Source organism: Fukomys damarensis, unplaced genomic scaffold (assembly GCF_012274545.1).
Source record: "Fukomys damarensis isolate Sample0158 unplaced genomic scaffold, DMR_v1.0_HiC HiC_scaffold_3, whole genome shotgun sequence".
Classification (NCBI taxonomy): Eukaryota; Metazoa; Chordata; class Mammalia; order Rodentia; family Bathyergidae; genus Fukomys; species Fukomys damarensis.
This window is the reverse complement of record NW_022900915.1, coordinates 31,708,891-31,728,288: the sequence shown is the minus strand read 5'-3', so window position 1 is coordinate 31,728,288 and position 19,398 is coordinate 31,708,891.

Genomic DNA, 19,398 nt, shown 5'->3' with positions numbered 1-19,398 from the left:
AGCAGATATTAAATCTGTGTGTTTAGAAACAGTTTGTATCACCTCTGAGAGAAGTGTTACAGAGTTGTCTACATAATATTTCCCCAGAGAGAATAATACTGGAATTTGCTATTTTAAAAGGCATGCATTTCATTGATTTTGAGTATGGAGTTAAATTATCCTAATTTTTAACACTTAAGTTTAATGATAATGTGAATGATTCAAGTATTGTGATTTCAATGAGAAGATTTTTCGCTGTTGTTTTTTTGGTGGGTTTTTTTGGGGGTTATGTTTACATTAAGGTCATTGCACTTAAGTAACCTCCCTCAGGTAGAAAGTGCTAACATCGGACAGACTCTGTCATCACCACAAAGGATATAGCAAAGAGAGTGGCTGGTTACTATTGGTGAAGTAACAAGTGCCATGATGTCTCATGCTCTGGATAGAACGTAAATACTAGCTTCACTGATGGGTAGAAAATTCAAATGAACCATTTTCCTAAGTAGTTTGAAGTCAGCCTGAGGTGGATCTTCTCTCCTCAGCTGTGCACTTCTGTCCTTTTGAGGTTTTCAGCAGATCTTCTGTTGCCAAAAAGAGGAACTAAGGAAGTTCATATTTATTAGAAGACAAATAATATTAAAACAAAAAATTTTTAAATCAATGGTTGTCCATTGAATCTTGAGAGGGCACAATCTGGATATAAAATAACCCTCCACCCTGTGTGCATGTCTGTAGCCTTTTTCATTCCTTGAGGAGAAAGTTTAGAGCCTCTTTGAGATTCCTTCATAGCTGGGAGTGGTAGCGCAAGGTTGTAATCTCAGCACTCTGGGAGGCTGAGGCAGGAGGATTACAATTACAAGTCCAATTTAGCAAGAAACTACCTCTAAACAAAAACAAATGGATGTAGCTCAGTTCAAAAGCCTTGGGTTCAATCCCTAGTACTACCAAAAAGAAAAAAATCTTACCACTAAATGCACTAAACCAAAACTAGCTAACAACACAGGTTTTCCCTAAGACACTACCTAGTAGAGTCAGAGGAAATCTACCTTCCCATGTCAAACAGCTTCATCATTTAATTCTCTTCTTCAGAGCTTCTCTTTTATCTGCCCATTTCTGGATTTCTGGTGTATCTCTTTACCTACCTTTTTCACACACACACATGCCTTGCTGGCTTCTTGCTCTTGCCTCTAAACATCCACCCGCACTTGAATTCTCTCTCTCGTTTGGAGCATTATACCTCAGTGTGCACGACCAAGTGCATCAGGAGCTCAACAAAACGCAAGGCCCATAGTTACCCACTGGCCCCACAGTTTAGAACACCAGTCTTCAGCCTTTTCTGCTGTTGAAACATAGTACTTCTGGGAGTTTTACCCCTTATTGCAAGCAGCTTATCAACTACTTTGAACAAACACACTCTACTCCTAAAGAGAAACTTTATCTCTTTCAGTTTCTTCTGAACTATGCTTTTACAGGCTAATGTGGAAATTGGTGTTCAATAACTGAGGACATCCTGACTTTGGGTGAGAGGAAGCAGCTATAAATTAGGAAGAAGAGAGAAGCCAGGGAATACTTATAAATGTTCTTCATGGGTCACTCATTCAGTAAATACTGCATCTACTATGTGTGTGCTAGGTGTGTACATGAGGCTTGGCTGTCATGAAAGCACGTGGCTCAGCCAGGAGAATGCCAGCTGGGTTTTATAAACACTGCCTGTAGAGGTGGAGGGCGTTTGCGTCTGTAAGGAGCAGAAGCAAAGAGCATCATATGGACGCTTGTGCTAGGGGACTGGTGTTGCTGCAGCCCACCTTGGGATAGCACAGCTGCCTGAGGGGGCAGCCTTGGGGCCACTCATGCCAGATTCCTCCTCACAGTGGGAGAAGCGAGGGCCTTTCTACAAGATGCTGCTTATGTGCCATGTTCAACACCTGTGTCACATCAGGAACCAGAGAGAGGCACTTTGATCTGTGCTAAGTAAACCCACACGAATTCATTCCTATGGGTGTTCTGAGTGAATAACAAGAGGTAAAGTTAATTCCGTGTCTCACTTTCACTCTGGGTTTTCCTGAATTCCAGTTAGTAATAAATGAGGCTGGCTCACCTCAAACCTGAGTTGTAAGAGTGCTTCTTTGTCTGAGTTCCACTGTGTGGCTAAATAAGAACAAGGAAAGTGCTTCTAGACTTGTAAGGCAGGGGCCGTGACTTGCCCCGAAGTTTAATAAAAGGAGTGTCTGTAGGAACCTGTGGTTGAAAGCCTGCAGGTGGCATCCCAGAGCATAATGAGTTAAAGGTGTCCTACAGGAAATACACCGCTTGGTTTCTAGATGATAGGCTCCTGCCTCCATTGTTTCAATTACTACACTCTGAACTGGGTAGTCAGAGTAGAAATTCTGATGCTTGACTTCTCTAAGGTCCTTGCTTTAAATTATCAGCAGTCTGCTCACACCTTTCAAAATGTGCTTAGGATTCAGCTTCAGGCGAGTTGGGCTGGGGGCTGGGAAGTGCTCTAATGGCTCTGTCCGTGCTCAGTGCTCACCAGGCATAACCAGGAATCGTTGGGGATACCTGTTTGTCCTGAGAGGGCCTAGAGTTCACACAGCCCTCACGGAAGCAACCCCAGACTCAAAGACCAGAATAAATTCAGTTGAAATTGAAGGAATCTTGGAAAATGTGTTTCTGGTGAGAGAGCACTAAAGAAAACTACAATTGGATGTAGAGTGGTGTAAAATGAAAGTCTTTCTCTTCATATATCGAAAGAGATGTTTAATTGTACAGGAATCCAACACCTTCTTATAAAGTTGCTGAGCTGACCTGTGGTCTGATATAGGTAATCTAGAAATTGTCACCAGCCAGAAGATGACCAGGAGGGGAGATGCACTGTCCTGAGTAAGTTTGATCATTCCAGGAGTGACTGTGGAAGGTGGTCCTAGGGAAGCTTCAGTGCCCTCCAAGAGGAAACGATGCAAATTTGGTTTCATTTGAGGAGTAAAAATTCAGTGAAAGGTCCCTGTGAGACAAGCATCGTGTGGGGCAGGCAGGAGGAAGAATGCTAGTTTTTTTTTTTTTTTTTTTTTTTTGGTGCTTTGGTACTGGGGATTGAACTTGGGTCCTTGCGCTTGCAAGGCAGGCCACCTAACCGCTGAGCTAAATCCCTGGCCCCTAGGAATGCTGGTCTTCAAAGGTGTTCCTTATTGTCCTGGCAGTGTTAGTCCGTGAGCATGGTCGACCCATACTTAGGCTGAAGTAAAGACAGTGGGTTTGCCATGAAAAATAATTCCAGGTGTAATCACCCCTGAGGTATGGAAGAGAACTGTAGCTGAGGCTCCTCAGCATACAGCTCCTCCACGAACATTTCTTCTTTCACATCTTAACAGGCCAATTTTTAAAACAATTGGCAGAAAAACAGGAGATACATTCAGACCACATTAACCGAATAAGAGGGAGAGTTATTTAAGAGTATTAGGCCTTGAACTCTGTGGGAGAAGGCAGTCTGGCAAACATTCTCTGTGTGATTTTGTGTCATTCCGGTTTCCTCAAGGGTTTGTTCATTGCTGACATTTTGAGAAAGGTACTTCATGACAGAATACTGACTTTCCTGATGCTCCGTGCATACCACGACTCACTTGTGCAGACCCTTCTGGGAGACCGAAAAGCATTTTGAGACCTCTCACTTGCTACATGTAGGCTTCGGTGGATGGGTAGGGGTGGAGGAAAGCAGGTGGATTGGGATGGGGGCAGGGGAAGAAAGAAATTGAAGAAGGCAGCCAGCAGAAAGAATAGGGAACAGATGTTTAAGTAGATCCTAGATGGAATGAAAAGGATAAGACAAGCACTTAAAATAGAAGTTTAACCATGTAGTATATATGATGTAGCTTCCTTCACAATGGGTACAGACCAAATATTGTAATATCTGCTCCCCTCTTCAACAGTCAGGGTTGCTGATGGGGCCAGGGCACAGTCTGCATACAACACAAACTGAAGACCAGAATGGCAAACCATTCCCTGCTTCTGAAATGATGATACGACTTTTGAGAATACACTTGAGCAGTAAAATGTACTCCTTTCTTAAACTTTCGGAGGTCATACTCATGTTGCTCGCTAGACCTTCTGTTTGAATCTCTCTGGCATTGTGTTTTAAAAGATTCCTTCCAGAAATGTGGTAGCTGTAGTCCGCTTCATTCTTGTGCACAGAGAGCTTTCTCCAGTGATCAAACATTAACAGAACCCAACATGACAAGCCAGGTACAAAAGCAACAACTTGCCCACTTCATGTGGTGGGGCTCAATAATTTGTTGGATGTAAAAGGATGAAGAAAGCCTCAAGGCAATGGATAAAGGAGTCAAAACAAGTGAGTTAACTTCTTTTTTCTTGGAAGACATATTTGAACTCTTGGTAGAGGGTATCTGCTCTTTCAGTAATTTAAGAAAAAGGAAAGCCCACCATAAAGAAAAATTTACCAAATATTCAAAATGTAATTACACAGTGGAATCAGTGAAAATGGCAAGGAAATGTCTCTAAAAGTTCACCCTTCCATAAAAAGGCAAGAAAAAACTGGCAAAATTTTTGGGAACCAGTTTTTTTAGAAATCTTCAAATTAACCAGAGGCTTATAAGCCTCCCAGGGAGTGTTTAGTAAGGAAAATCGGAGCATCTCAGTAAAAAAAAAAAAAATGAGTTTTGTGGCATTTTAACTTCTGATGCCATACCTGTTACTCACTTCAGCAGAAGCCTTGAAAAATAATAGCCTGCATTTCTGATAATGCAGGGGGAAGAATGAATTTCATCCCCAAAGAAATGTCAGTATTTGGCCAGCTAGTAGTTCCTTGGAAGATTATACTTGATAGAGCTATCTCCTTGAATTCAATGTTTAAAGCCTGTGGGAAGAGAAACGTGTTTATTGAGTATTTTAGTATCATGATTGCTTGAGATGAATAACTACGAAGCTTAAGAAGAAAAGCTGAGGAATAGAATGTCCAAAATAGCTTTTAAAAATACCAGTATATGTATGGGCCAGGGATTTAGCTCAGTGGTTCTGCTGCCTGCCTTGTAAGCACAAGGACCAGAGTTTAATCCCCAGTACAAAGCAAAAAAACAAAAACAAAAAATGAAAAACAAAAGCAGTATATTCCTAGAAATCTAAGAGACCATACGCATATCTGAGGATATACATATTGTCCAGAAGAAACTTGAGAAACTCTTAGAGTCCCACATATGACTGACTGATAGTCTAGGAAAGCAGGAAGTGAGGACTAAGGCAGACAGCATTAACAGTGTGCCCAACATGCATATGAAGCCTCTTGGGAAAGATTAGGAGACTTTAGTTCTAGATATTTAAGGAATCCTTTAATCACTGTGCTACCAAGTAAAGACTTCAGTATCCACACATGACAAATACACAGACTTTAGAGAATCAGCTCATGAAAACCACTAGACAAATTATTATAACAAACTGTAGCAACAACAGCAACAAAACATTGGAATCTGATTTACAAAGTGCCACATTCCATTTGAATGTCCAGTTTCAATAACAACAAAGAAATGTACACATAAACAAGTACAAGTTTTACAGTGGACCCTTGACTTATGAACTCAATTTGTTCCTGAGAGCTGGTTATAACTCAAGTTGGTCAGTAGCCTTCAAAGTCTCCCTCTTGTATAATTTTAGGCCCCACTTTCAGGCAGATCTCAATGTCCTCAGAGAAACACTGACCCAGGATTTCTCAACCTCACATAGGAAAGGATGTTGTAATGTTCCTAGCAGAACTCTTTAGGGATTAAATCTGTATCTGAGACCACCTGGAGGCACATGCAGCCAGCATTCAAATTGAAACTCATGACTTTGCTCATAAGTCAAAACTAAAATTCCTGTGATAACACAAGCTGTTCATATGTTAGGGCAGTCAGAATTTGAGGGTCCAATGTATACAGGAATAACCTCCAATCTATAAAAACTGCTGCTGAAAAAAGCTATCAGATTTATTTTGAATAAACTTTTTAAAAAATTATAAAGTTAAAATATGAAAATGATGTATCATCAAATAAGGAAACTCAGCAAAAACCAGAATTATAGAGAGGAACCAAATAGAAACTCTGGAGTTGAAAAGTACGATAACTGAAATGAAAAATTCACTGGAGGCCCTCAGGGAAGAAATAATTTTTTAATAAATAATGACTGGAAACTCTACAAATTTGAATAAAAATTGATCCACACTTATAAAAAGTTCTACAAATTACAAGTAAGATAAATTCAAAAATATCCATACTTAGCTACAGCATAATTAAATTGTCAAAGGCAATAGATAAGGAGAGAATGTTAAAAACAGCAAGAAGCAACTCTTTCCACGCAAATGGAATACTCACTAAGTCTAATAACTGATTTCTTGTCAGAAAGCATTGAGGCCAGGTGTGTGGTGACATATTAACAATATGAAACAAAAAAAATCTACCAAGAATTGCATATGTCACAAAAATAAAAGAGAAGCTGAATTATTCCAGATGGACAGAAATTGAGAGTTTGCTGTTAGCATGGCTATCTTAGAAGAATCACTAAAGGAAGTCCTTAAAATGAAAGGACTCTAGAGAATACCACTAAAGAAAATAAAGCCATGGTAAAATTAACTACATAGGTAATTATGAAAAACAGTACATATGTTTTTTATTTATAATTATTTTCTTCTATCTTATTTTTTCACTAAGTTTCTTAGTACCTTTAAAGCAAACAATACAGTTACATTTATCATTGGGATCTTTTGTAGAAAATGTAGGATCCTTAGTCTAATGTTTTTTAATGGCACACATTTGTTGTATGCAACATTTACATTCATCTTAAGAGTAGGTACATGTGCTTAACATATCTTGCTTATTTTTACTATCCTTCCCCTCTCATTCCTTCTCCCTCCTTTCCCCCCATTGTCATTATTTTTTCATAGTTCATGCTTGTGACTTATGATTACATTTATTGTGGGTAGTGGTACAAGTACATGACAAGACTTAAAATCTTTCATGTCCCTTTACCCTCCCTCCTCTCCCACCTTCTGCCTCTTGTCTTCTAATTTTTAAAGTGCAATATTATGCATGCTCATTAAAAATGCCCCAATTTTTTTGCTAACCAGGCATATTATGATTTATAAGATTTAGAATCTTAAACAGTGAATTGTCATTTTTCAGAAATGGTCACTATTATTGCCAACTTATAGTCTCAACTGCTCAGCTGTTCCATGAACTATATCTCCTATCTTATTGAATTGTTCAATAATTATTAATGAAAACTTACTGGCTCACAATTTGTGACTTGGTAGCATAGGAGGGGGAGAAGAGCTATAAAAGGAACAGTTACTTTGTATGCTATTGAAACAAATGGAATATTAATCCAATTTATTGGACTGTTATACATTAAGATGGCAATCCTTGGATCAATTGCATAGAAAACAATTCAGAAATATATACTAAAAGAAACAATAATTAAAATATTATACTAAAAAATATCCACTTATCATAAAGAACAGTAATGAAGAAATTGAGTAAAAGAATATACACCATATATAAAATAAATACCATGAAAAGCACTACTTTATGTCTAATTACAAAAAATGTAAGAGGATTAATCTCTCCACTTAAAAGGCAGATTGGTTTATAATTAAATGATTCCACTATAGACCGTCTAAAAAAGATACACTTGGATTCTAAGACACAAAACCATGATCATCAAACAAAATTTAATCAGAGAGTAGAATTCAGATGAATCACATCTGAAAAATCAATTAATATAATACATTATACCAGTAGAATAAAATTACAATCACAGGATAACATTTCTAGATACAAAAAAGAATTTGAAGCCGGGTATGGTGGTGCACGCCTGTAATCCCATTTGCCTTATCTCTTTCAGGAGGCTGAGGCAGGAGGATGGCTGTGAGTTTAAGACCAGCCTAGGCTACATAGTGAATTCAGATAAGTCTCAATTACATAGTGAGACCCTGTCTCAAAAAAAAAAAAAGAATTTGACAAAAACTAACAATTTATGATAAAAATACACAACAAAGTAATAACAGAAGGAAATTTGCTCAATTTGAAAAATGCTACTCATGAAAATCCCAGACTAATATCACATGCAATGATGAAAAACTGAAAATTTCACCCCTAAAAGTAGAAAAGGATAAAAATGTTCACTTCTGCTACTTCTATTCAACATTGTACTGGAGGATCTATCCTGAAAATATGGTAATAAAAGAAAATACAAGCCATGAAGATTAGAAAAGAATAAGTAAAACTATGTTTACAAATCATATACTTGAATGTATAGAAAATCCTAAGATATTCATTTATGCACATAAGCACACATACACAAAACCTATTAAAGTTTTTAACAACGTTGAAGTAGACAAGATCAATATGTAAAAGTCAGTTATGTTTCTAAAGACTAACAATGAACAACCCAAAAATGAAATTCAGAAATGAATCTCAAGAACTAAGCATGTATTTAGTTCTAGAGTACATATTGAGTATGCTTGAGTTCCTGGGTTCAATCCTATTTTTTAAAAAAATAGAGAAGAAAAGAAGTAGGAATGGAAAAAAAAAAAGAAATCAATTGTGTATTTTAAAAATAAAAAGAATTAAAATACCTAAGAATAAATTTAACCCAGAAATTCAAGATTTGTATACTAAAGGCTATGAAATGTTGCTAAAAAAGATAAAAGATGAATTCAAGATTTACTATTGTCAAGATGGTAATACTCCTTAAATTGATCCTTAGAGTCAATTTAATTTCTATCAGAATCCTAGCTGGCCTGTTGTGGAAATTACCAAGCAAGTAGCATTCATACCCAGGATGGGCCTTCCTGTTATCCACACCCAGAACTATGCCAAAACAATCAGTGGACTAATTTAGTAATCACACACCCTTAATGCCAGCATCACACACTTAATTCTAGGGTCACACGCTCTAGATCCAGCCAAAACGAAAAGCCCTACTTCTGACCACATAAGGCACTGGGAAGACATCTAGACGCAAGCATAACATACATATTTTTTAAAAAGATGTACAAGTAGTAAACACACATTAGTCATCATTAGTTACTGGGAAACACAAATCTAAGCCCAAATGAGTCACTTCAGACCTACTAGGATGGTTTTAATAAAAAAGAAAAGGAAATTAATGAGCGTTGATGATGATTTAGGGAAGTCAGAAACTTGGTGTGTTGGCTGGTGAGAATGCATAATGTGGGAGTTTAGAATTAAATATAGTTACCATAGGATAAGCAAATTGACTCTTAGATATTTACCAAGCAATTAAAAATGTAAGCTAAGAAGGGGAAAAATATGAGAAAATGAAAAAATGGAACTGAAGTGTTTGTACAGGGGGAGGGGAGGAGGGGTGAAGGGAGGGCAGGGACAAGGGGAAAAATGAGAACCAAGACCTGTCATGTAGAGGTGCAAGATCACAGTAATGAATGTAACTGTACTGTATACCTAGAATGTACCAATAAACTCAATGAGGGGAAAACTGTATATGTGAATACATAAATGTTCATAGAAGACTTATTTATAATAGTCAAAAGATGGAACATCTCAAATGTCCATACCTGTACAGAAAAAGAAAATGTAGTACATCAGCACAATACAGCAGCATTATTCAGCCACGAAGAGGAATGCATTATTGGTACGGGCTACATCAATGAACCTTTAGATTGTTCTATTAAAGAAACTAGACACAAAAGTCCACATATTGTATATGAATAATTCATGTGAAAGGTCCAAAACATCCAAATCCATAGAAACAAGACACAGACTTAGGTTTGCAGAATGGTGGGAGGATAGGTATGTAGAATAACTTTTAATGGATATGGTGCTTCTTTGTGGGGTTCTGGATACAGGTGATGATTTCACAATCATGAGAACAAACTAAAATCTATTGATCTATACACCTTATTCACATTTTGTAGTATATGAGCTGTATCTCAGTTAAAAAGTCAAATAAAATGCAATTACCTTTGAAGCACAGGTCTCAAACTTTTGTTTTCGGGACTTTTTCATACCCTTAAAATTATTGAGGACCCCAGTAAGATTTTATTTATTGGGCTGTACTACTAATATTAACTCTATGTGAAATTAAAACTAAGAATTTTTGTTTGTTTGTTTGAGACAGGTCTCACTATGTAGTTGAGACTGACCTGGCACTCACAGTGATCCTCCTGCCTCAGCCTTCTGAGTGCTGGGATTACAGGCGTGTGCCACCACGCCCGGCTAAAACTAATAATTTTTAAAATGCTAAATTAATAACACCTTTCACAGCAGAAGAAACTGATTACATATTAACATAAATTATACTTTTATGACAACTACATTTTCTGAAACAGAAAAATCCATTATTTTACATTTTTGAAAATATCTTCCAATGTTTGGCCTAATAGAAGGCAGCTACATTCTCAAATCTGCTTGTTCATTCAATCTATTATAATATGTATTTTTAGTTGAAGTATTGAATCTCACACAAATATATAGTTGGATAAGGGAGGAACATTTTTCATGAGCTTTTCAGATAATTGTTGATATTCCACTTGGATCACCAACACTGAACAAGTGGTCACTTCTAAAGGGCTAGGTGTGGGTCGGGGATTTAGCTCAGTGATGTAGCTACCTGCCCTCGCAAGAGCAAGGTCCCGAGTTCGATCACCAGTACCAAAAAAATAAAACAAATAAAAGGCCAGTTGCTATGTAGAATCTGAAACTGCACCCGTGAATTTTTATCCTCTGTCAATTTAAAAACCATTGTTGTATACTTGTACCTTAAATAGATGTGTTATTTGTGAATCATTTTGAAACATGCATTGATCATTTGAAAAACTTTGACTCAGAGTTATGAAGATCATCCACATGATTACTCATTTCTTTATAGATTGTCAAAGATAAAACCATATTTATTAGTTCTACCACTCTTTCATGAAGTAAAAAAGTCACAGGTATTGGGAAGTTTTATGCTCACAGTGACAGATAAAATATTTCCAAAGTACTAAGTTTTTTTCTTGAATGTTCAAATTTTACCACTGACAATACATACTATGCCTTGTTCTTCTTGAAGTCTCAATTTGTTAATTTAAAAAATCTTTTTAAATTTAATTAACATCTTATGTGAAATAATTTTAGTTTCATAGGAAGTTGCAAAGATAGTACAAGAAAGATCCTGTATACCCTTCACCCAGATTCCTCAGTGACTACATCTTTCATAATTATAATATCATACGGTAGAAGGTATATCAGATGGATTATTTCATCACATGGGTAGACTTGTGTAAAGACAACCAAGATGTAAAACCTTTTCACTATGAAGATCTCCTTTGTAGATCCCTTTATAGTTAAACTCACCCCTCTCCCTCTACATCCTAACCTCTAACAAACATTAACCTGATTTCCAGCTACATAATTTTATTTCTAGAATATTATGTAAATGCAATCATGTAATATGCGACCCTTTAAGTGTGATTCTTTTCACTTCTCAGAATGCCTCTGCGGTCTGTCTAAGATGTTGCATGTTTCGATAAGCTGTTCCTCGTTATTGCTGAATAGTATTCCTTGGTACTGTACCCATTTGGCTATTTTCCACAAGAAGAGGTTTTTATTTGTTGCTAGGTTTAACTGTTCCATTCCATCACCTTAATTTTGCATTTTCCTACTGGCTGGCTGTCTTGTGTGCTTATCAGTTCATTAATTTTTGAAAAAATATCCACTAAAATACTGATGTTTGACAGAAACCAAAATATTTCACTGTTACCTCAAGTATAAATGGCACTCCAAGAAAAAATGTGGCTAGTTCAGCTCACATCTTAAATGTGCAAGTACTTTGCCTGGAGATAGTCATCTGCTTCCAGAAGGAATAGAAGAACCTTGTGAGTATTTTCCAGTTCCATGAAAAATATTAAAAAGGTATGTACTCAAGGGTTTAGATTTGATAAGACTGCTACTTGTTACTGTATCATCAAAGACATTCTTCAGTGAAACGCGTGATGTTTACATAAACTTTATTTTAAAAATCATTTTATATTTACAAAAATTTGAAGGTCGTAAAGTACTATGTACCCACGCGCATTTGTTGTTGTTTATTTTAGACCATCACATGTTTCTAGGGCTGCGGATTTAGCTCAGTGTTTGCACCGCCTGCTTTACCAGCACAAGGTCCCAAGGTCGATCCCTGGCACAAAAAAAAAGAAAGAAAAAACAAACACGTTTCTGAAGAATGAAATGAGTACTTACACAGTTTTGGTGCAATTCATTCCAAGTCATCACCAGTTTTACCAGCACTGCTCTTACACTACAAGTGCAAATGTCAACATGGTGAAACAAGAACCCTATCATACCATTCTCTTCACCCCTTTCCCCACCTGATCCTGGTCAGACCACTTTTGCTGGGAACCTCTGAACGATGTGTTGTCTCATCTGTGAACTACAAATGCCAAACATTGCCTCAATGCACCTTTCTTAGAGAACTTGGGACGCAGAGTTGTGGATGGGTAATGTGCCTACCTGTCCTCTGCACTGTGGATCAGTCAAAGTTGATTGGACAGGGGATGAAAACTGGTACTAGGGAAACAATCCACAGTTTGGACAGATCTAATTAGGTTCTCCAAACATCATGATATGGTCATGGAAGGACTCAATGCATTAATTCAAAGGGGCTGAATTTATGAAGTGAATTTGTAAGGTGCCCTCTGAGGCAAGGATAGACCGAGGCAGTGTTGGTTTGTCTGAGACTTTCCTGGTATGAGTCCTGAAAGTTCTGGGTCCCAGGAATCTTCTCAGTCCCAGTCCAACTGGGAGGTCAGTCATCCCACAGAGGCACCATTGTGGAGCAGACGGCCCACAAGGAGTGATCAAAATGTACTGTGAGTATTTACATTTTAAAATAATTACAGTAAAAGATACACTGCCCCCAAATGTTTCCTCTCACTTTTAACACACTTATCCCTTCATTCTTGCTGCTCTGGGAAGCTGTTCTGGTAGTCCTCTTCTGTGAGTGTCTTTAATTGCACTGTTACAGCTGCTTGTAGCACGACAGCCCGTTCTATCTGTGGGAGTCTTTGGGAACAGTAAAATTCATGGATCTAGATGGCTGGAAACAGCAAAATTAAACAAACACTTGTAGATGAGGAAATCTTCCAGTATCATGAGTTCCTTTTTAATTTGTATGATTCTGTGTAAATTATAAAAAAGAGTCCCAAGTAAGATATGTTTTGTAGGAATACACATATAATAAAAAATAACACTAAATACAATACAGTGGTTGCCTACTGGGGGCAAAGAGGTGAGTGGAAGTAGAAACTGAGGGGCAAGTTGGAGATACAATTTTTAAAAAGACTACTACTGATCAGTCTGAAGATATGCAGTGAAATAATCGATATAACTCTGATTTCTAAAAAATAATTTTAACTTGCAACTCAATATACAGAAACATTTAGCTGAAACAAGTCTTTCCAAAATAACAAAGTCTGTTCAATATGCTCTAGTCTTACTCTATTTTTTTCCTCATTGAGTTTATTGGTACATTTTAGGTACACAGTACAGTTACATTCATCATTGGGATCTTGTGCCTTTACATGACAGGCCTTTGTTCTCATTTTTCCCCTTACTCTGCCTGCCCTTCACCCGCCTCCTCACTTCCCTATTAACAAATACTTTATTTCCATTTTTTCATTTTCTCAGATTTTTTTCTTTTCCCTTGTTTCCTTTCCCCCTACCCTTCCCACTTCCCCTACACCTTTAGCCCTCTTCTTCCTATTTCACATTGTCAATTATACCATTAGGATCTTATTTTACAAATATAGTTTTTTACACCAGAAAAACTATTTGGTATTTACACATGTGTGACTTATTTATTTTACTTAAGAGTATAACCTCAATATGCATCCATTTTCCTATGAATGACTCTAATTTCTCATTCTTTATGGCTGAGTAGTATTCCATTTTATAGAAAAACCACATCTTCTTTATCCAGTTTCCAACTGATGGGCAAATGGGCTGTTTCCAAGTTTTAGCACTTACAAACTTTGCTGCTATAAACATAGGTGTGCATATTCCCTGTGATATGATTCTTTTAATTCTTTTGGAAAGATACCCAGCAGAGGGATGGCTGGGTCAAATGGAACCTCTAGTCCTAGCTCTTTGAGGTATCTCCATATTGATTTCCATAGTGGTTGCTCCAGTCTGCACTCCCACCAACAATGGAGAAGGGTTCCTTTCTTCCCACACCCCCAGCAACATTTGTTATTGGTTGATTTCTTGATAGCAGCCATTCTTTCTGGTGTGAGGTGGAATCTCACTCTATTTGGTTTTAATGCTCACACAGCCCCCTCAACAGATTTCAAATCTTCCTAGTGTCACAGGACACATAATTAGACAACTTTATATCACACCTCAGTGAAAACTGCACACTCTCAGTGGCAGATCACCCATGGATCTAAATTTATTTGAGAGAAGATTCCCAAACCAATTAAGCACAGAAATGTTTGCAGAGAACAAAAACAAGCTGTACTTTTTTCCATTTTATATAGACACGTTTTTATTAATTCCTTTTATCTTTTTTCTTTTTTAGTGCTAGGGATTAAACTGAGGGCATCCTACATTCTAAGTAGCTCATCCTCAGTAAGCTACAAGCTGCACATTTCTTTTTTCTTTTATTGTGTTGCTGTTTTTGTTATTATTATCATTATTATTATTATCATTAGTGCTGGGATCAAACTCAGAGCCTGATGCTTGCTAAGCACACACAGAATTATACCTCCAGCCTCCCTTTTTCTCTTTCTGATTGAAGTCTAGAAGTTTGGTAATACTGAAATCAGCAGTTATCAATATCTCTGGGCCCACAGATCCATTTCAGACTTTTTAAAAAAATATCCATGTACACACTTGCATTAGCAATTTTGCCTTTTTGAGAAGTTCTCCCAGCCTCTGCAATGCTTATAAACCCAAGTTACAAGGAGCTCCTCTCAATGGATAATTTCATGATGTTGAATTTGATTTTTGCAAGGATAATAATGTCTTAGGAAACATTCACATAATGGGGCATGCTAGAGATAATATTAGGTATCATCTTTAATTCCATTTTATTTGAAAGACTAGTGCTATTTTTTTAATCAACAGGAACAAAAACTTTGGTGGACAAGGATATGGGCTCTGAAATCCTACAACTATGAGTGCTGTGGGAGAGACTGCGTCAGCCACACAGCTCTGAGCTATTACTTTCAGTGGAACCATGGGGCTGAGATGTCCTCAGAGAGAAGTTCCAAGATCATAGCAAGGTAGCAGTGGGCAAAAATGAGAAGTACTGTGATGGGGATTTCCCCACTTTTTCTAAAATACTCATATTTTCAGTTTGATGATTTGGGTTTTAAATCCTAATGGGAAGAACCCTAAACTTAAAACAAAATCTCATGTCCGCAGTGCAGATGGTAGACTATCACGGTACAGCTGTGTTATTCCATCTCTTAGAGCCACTGTGAAGAACCCTGAGTGGAATGCTCTGGGCCTGTGTGTTACACCAGAGAAGCTGCTTTTATTATAATTCTTACTCCAAAGTACTCTCTGCAGTGATATGACTCTCATAACCCTAGAAGTCATTTACCTTCGTAATGATTTAGAGTTAGCTTAATATGCTACTCTCCATCCTTTGCTCCATCTTCTAAGAGGGAATAAAGACCAGCTAAGTTAAGTAATATGCCCAAGCCATAGCAACAATAAATGTCAGAAAAAGAACTCGGGTCTCACTCCTTTTATGGACGTTAGTGCTTCTTTAAAAAGATGTATTTTTTAGTACCGTGGTACTTACTGCTCGTTTCTTTGTTAATCCACAGCCTGTCTCCATTTATATCAGAAGAACTAAAGAACTCTGCCATGTTTGGGAGCTATAAAGGATGGAGTAAACATTAACTGTGCCCATGAATTGGAGCATTTATGTGAGGTGCCAGATGATGATCCAAAGGTTTTTCAAATATCATAGCTCCCTATTAAGTAACTGTCCTTTCTCAGTCTACTCATGACAAGTTAACGATGAAGACAGACAAGCTAAACTGGAAAAACCAGAAAAAAATAAATATAAAGCAAATGGCTACATAAATATCCAAAATTTTTAGGAAGTGTTCTGGACACTTTGGAACAGTCTTTAGTCGGAAGAACCATGACATATGAGAGCATCGTTTCACAGCCAATAAATGAAGTAAAAGAAATGCCTGATGCTTGCTTTCTGTGATTGTTTGCGCAACCTGGAAGCCATATTTTGGATTTCCTCTAGTGCAGGCATTATGGGTTGTTCTCAGAAATAGAAATTAGAGATGGATGCAAGGCTATTTAGACTCAAGATGGAAGGGGCAGAGAGGAATCCTGCAGAGCTAAATTTAAGGAGGAAGCTGGGAAATTGAAGCATTGTTCAAAGAAACAACATAGTCAAAAGTACAATCTAGGGGCTTCCAATCTGCTATGGAATATATTACCAGGAATCCATGTGTGAGGCAGACGTGTGGGTTATTCATATTCAGGAGGTAGCAGAATTCCAGTTCCAAGGAAAAGAATTGAGCAAGATGGAGTAGCGGACAAGCTTGGCCTTGGTGAAGACTGGATATTACTTAGGGACCCAGCCCACGGTAGAAACCAGCTTGTTATGGTAGCAACTAAACTACTACGCAGCCTGGCCAAGATGGGCAGTACGAGGTAAGATCACTTATGCAGAGATGGCCCTGGAGGTAACAAGTGCTTCATGTGTTGGGCAAAGAAGGGGACACTAAGTTTGAATTTCTGTGAATTCCTCAAATCATGTGAGGACCAGTTGAGTTTGGAAGAGAATTTTAATTGCCACAAGTTATTTGAGACTGATTCATTTAGGACTTGGAGTGGGCCAAGCTAGTCACTGGGGCTGTATGTTAGTGGGTTTTCTATCATGTCACAAAATACCTGAGATAAACAACTTAAAGGAGGAAAGATGTAATACGGCTCACAGTTTCAGAGGTTTCAGTTCATGCTTCCTTGGCTATGTTACTTTGGGCCTATGACAAGACGGGAACTCCCAGCAGAGAAAGCTACTTACTGAATGACGGTCACAATGTGAAATAAAGGGAGGATCCAAGATTCCCATAACCTTTGCAAGGACACCCTACCTTCCTTCTCCCTGGACCCACCTACGAAAGGTCCTTCCACTTTCCACCAGTGCACATTGTCTTTGGGGGCATTTATGATCCAAACCATAGCAGGCTGATAGGAGGAACAGGCATCTACCAACCACTGGTTCATAATTGTCCTCAAATACTTTTGCCAAATGCCTGAGGTTCCCTCACTTATAGATAATACTTTAGATAAAGGCATTGTTGCCTTAAGCTAACCATTTACAATCACACATAAATGTATTTAACAAGGAAGAATACTCCTTTTGAATTCGTACCGATTATTGTATCATATTTTGTTGCTGTTTTAAAAGCAGGGCTCTGAGGAAAACCTTTTTAATAAGGTGCAAGAAAGCAGAGTTGAGAATAGTGATTCCCATATTTCCCCCTTTGTTGTGTCACACATTCCATCCCTTGCAATCTCTATCTTAAAATCCTTGGTTATAAAATGTCACTGTGTGATTTACCCATTTAATAAGAATTCTGCTCTTCTTAACCTCATCCACCCATCACCAACTTCTGAGTGCCAGACTCCTTTGTCCTGGCATGTTCACATTAATGTGGTGACCCAGATAAATATAAGGCAGCAGCTCTAAGTTTACAGTCCACAAAAACACAGTTCAAGTGCCATGATAGTTGCCAGGGGCTGCTGGTGCGCAGGGTGGCATCGCAGGGCACTGGGGAATCTTGATTCTGGGACAGCCACCCCCTGTGACAGGCAGTAACGATTCAAAAATTCAAGAGCTCCTTCCTGGGAAGGGTGCAGTCTGTCTTATCAGATATTCTGCTTTAAAACAAACACCTCTGCCATCTCATTATTTTTCTAATTGAGTTTATTGGTACATTTTAGGTATACAGTACAATTACATTCATCATTGGCATCTTGTACCTTTACATGACAGGACTTGGTTCTCATTTTTTCTCCTTACCCCTGCCCTCCCGTAACCTCCCTTTCTCTTCCCTATTTGCAAATACTGTATTTCCATTTTTTTATTTTCTCATGTTTTTTTTTCTTTTCCCTTATTACCTTTCCCCTACCCTTCCCACTTCCTACATCTTTTTCTCTTCCCTATTTGCAAATACTGTATTTCCATTTTTTTATTTTCTCATGTTTTTTTTTCTTTTCCCTTATTACCTTTCCCCTACCCTTCCCACTTCCCCTACATCTTTAGCCCTTTTCTTCCTATTTCACATTTTAAAAGAAAAGAAAAGAAACCCTCAATTTCTAGATGTTGGCTCAGTTGTTTCTTTTTAAAGCACTGCACAGACCAAACCTAAACTTCTGCAGGTAGATAGGGCTTGTGGATTAACAACTCGAGACCTTCAGATTAGGTAACTTAGTATTAAATCTTTGCCCTTAGATCATTTCATTGCAATGTGTTAACGTACATATTTTTCATCTAGAAGCTTAAAATGATTTAATATGCTGAACAAACATTCTTTTTCTGACATAAAAATGCTAAGTATCTCAGTTTTCAAAGAAATCCTACCCCTTTCTCTAAGGGAGACACAGGGTTAAAATATCCAAGTGTTGCTCCATCAGCAGTGGGGGACTGGCTCTTTGTAGCAACAAAGCAATCTCCATGATAAACTAGATGTAGTTTGCACACAGAATTAAATACTTGCCCTGCCTCCTGCCTCCCCATACACATCTCATTCTGTGCAATGAATATCAAATGCTGATCTTTTCTCTGTTCAGCCCAAATGTCCACAGGATTTTCACCTCATATGTTGGAGTGTAAAAGTCCCCAAGAGCTACAAAGATTTGCAGACAAAAAACTTCCCCTGCCTTAAGTCCTCTGAGCTCTGCTTGTGTTGCTGAAATCCACACCTTAATTGAGCTGATCCAAAGCTGCTTTCCAGGGCTCGCCTCCCGAGTAATCCAGGTAACCTGAGCCCAGCTCTCTGGCCAGGCCTTGCAGCCGGAAGGAAGCCATTTCCTTTCCCGTGGAGGTAATGCACATCAACTGGGCAGGGCCACATGTTCAAAGGCTGCTTCAGCTTTGTGCATGGGGGTGACACAGGCCTGGTAGGAGCCCTTTGAAATGCCAGGGCAGGCTGAAGGCTGGATGAGCAGGCACTCAACCAGGCACGCAACATCTGGAAGCCATTAAGGTTGGCAATTTTTGCCCAAGGGACCAAAATGCCTTTATGTTGGCAGGGCCAGACACTTGGCTCACATTCGACTGTGTTTGTAAAGGGATGCTGAAGGGAATTTGAGGCAAAGGAGGTGAGCCTTTCCTCTAGGGCCCTGTTTTGGGACGGCACAACCTGCCTGGGGAAGT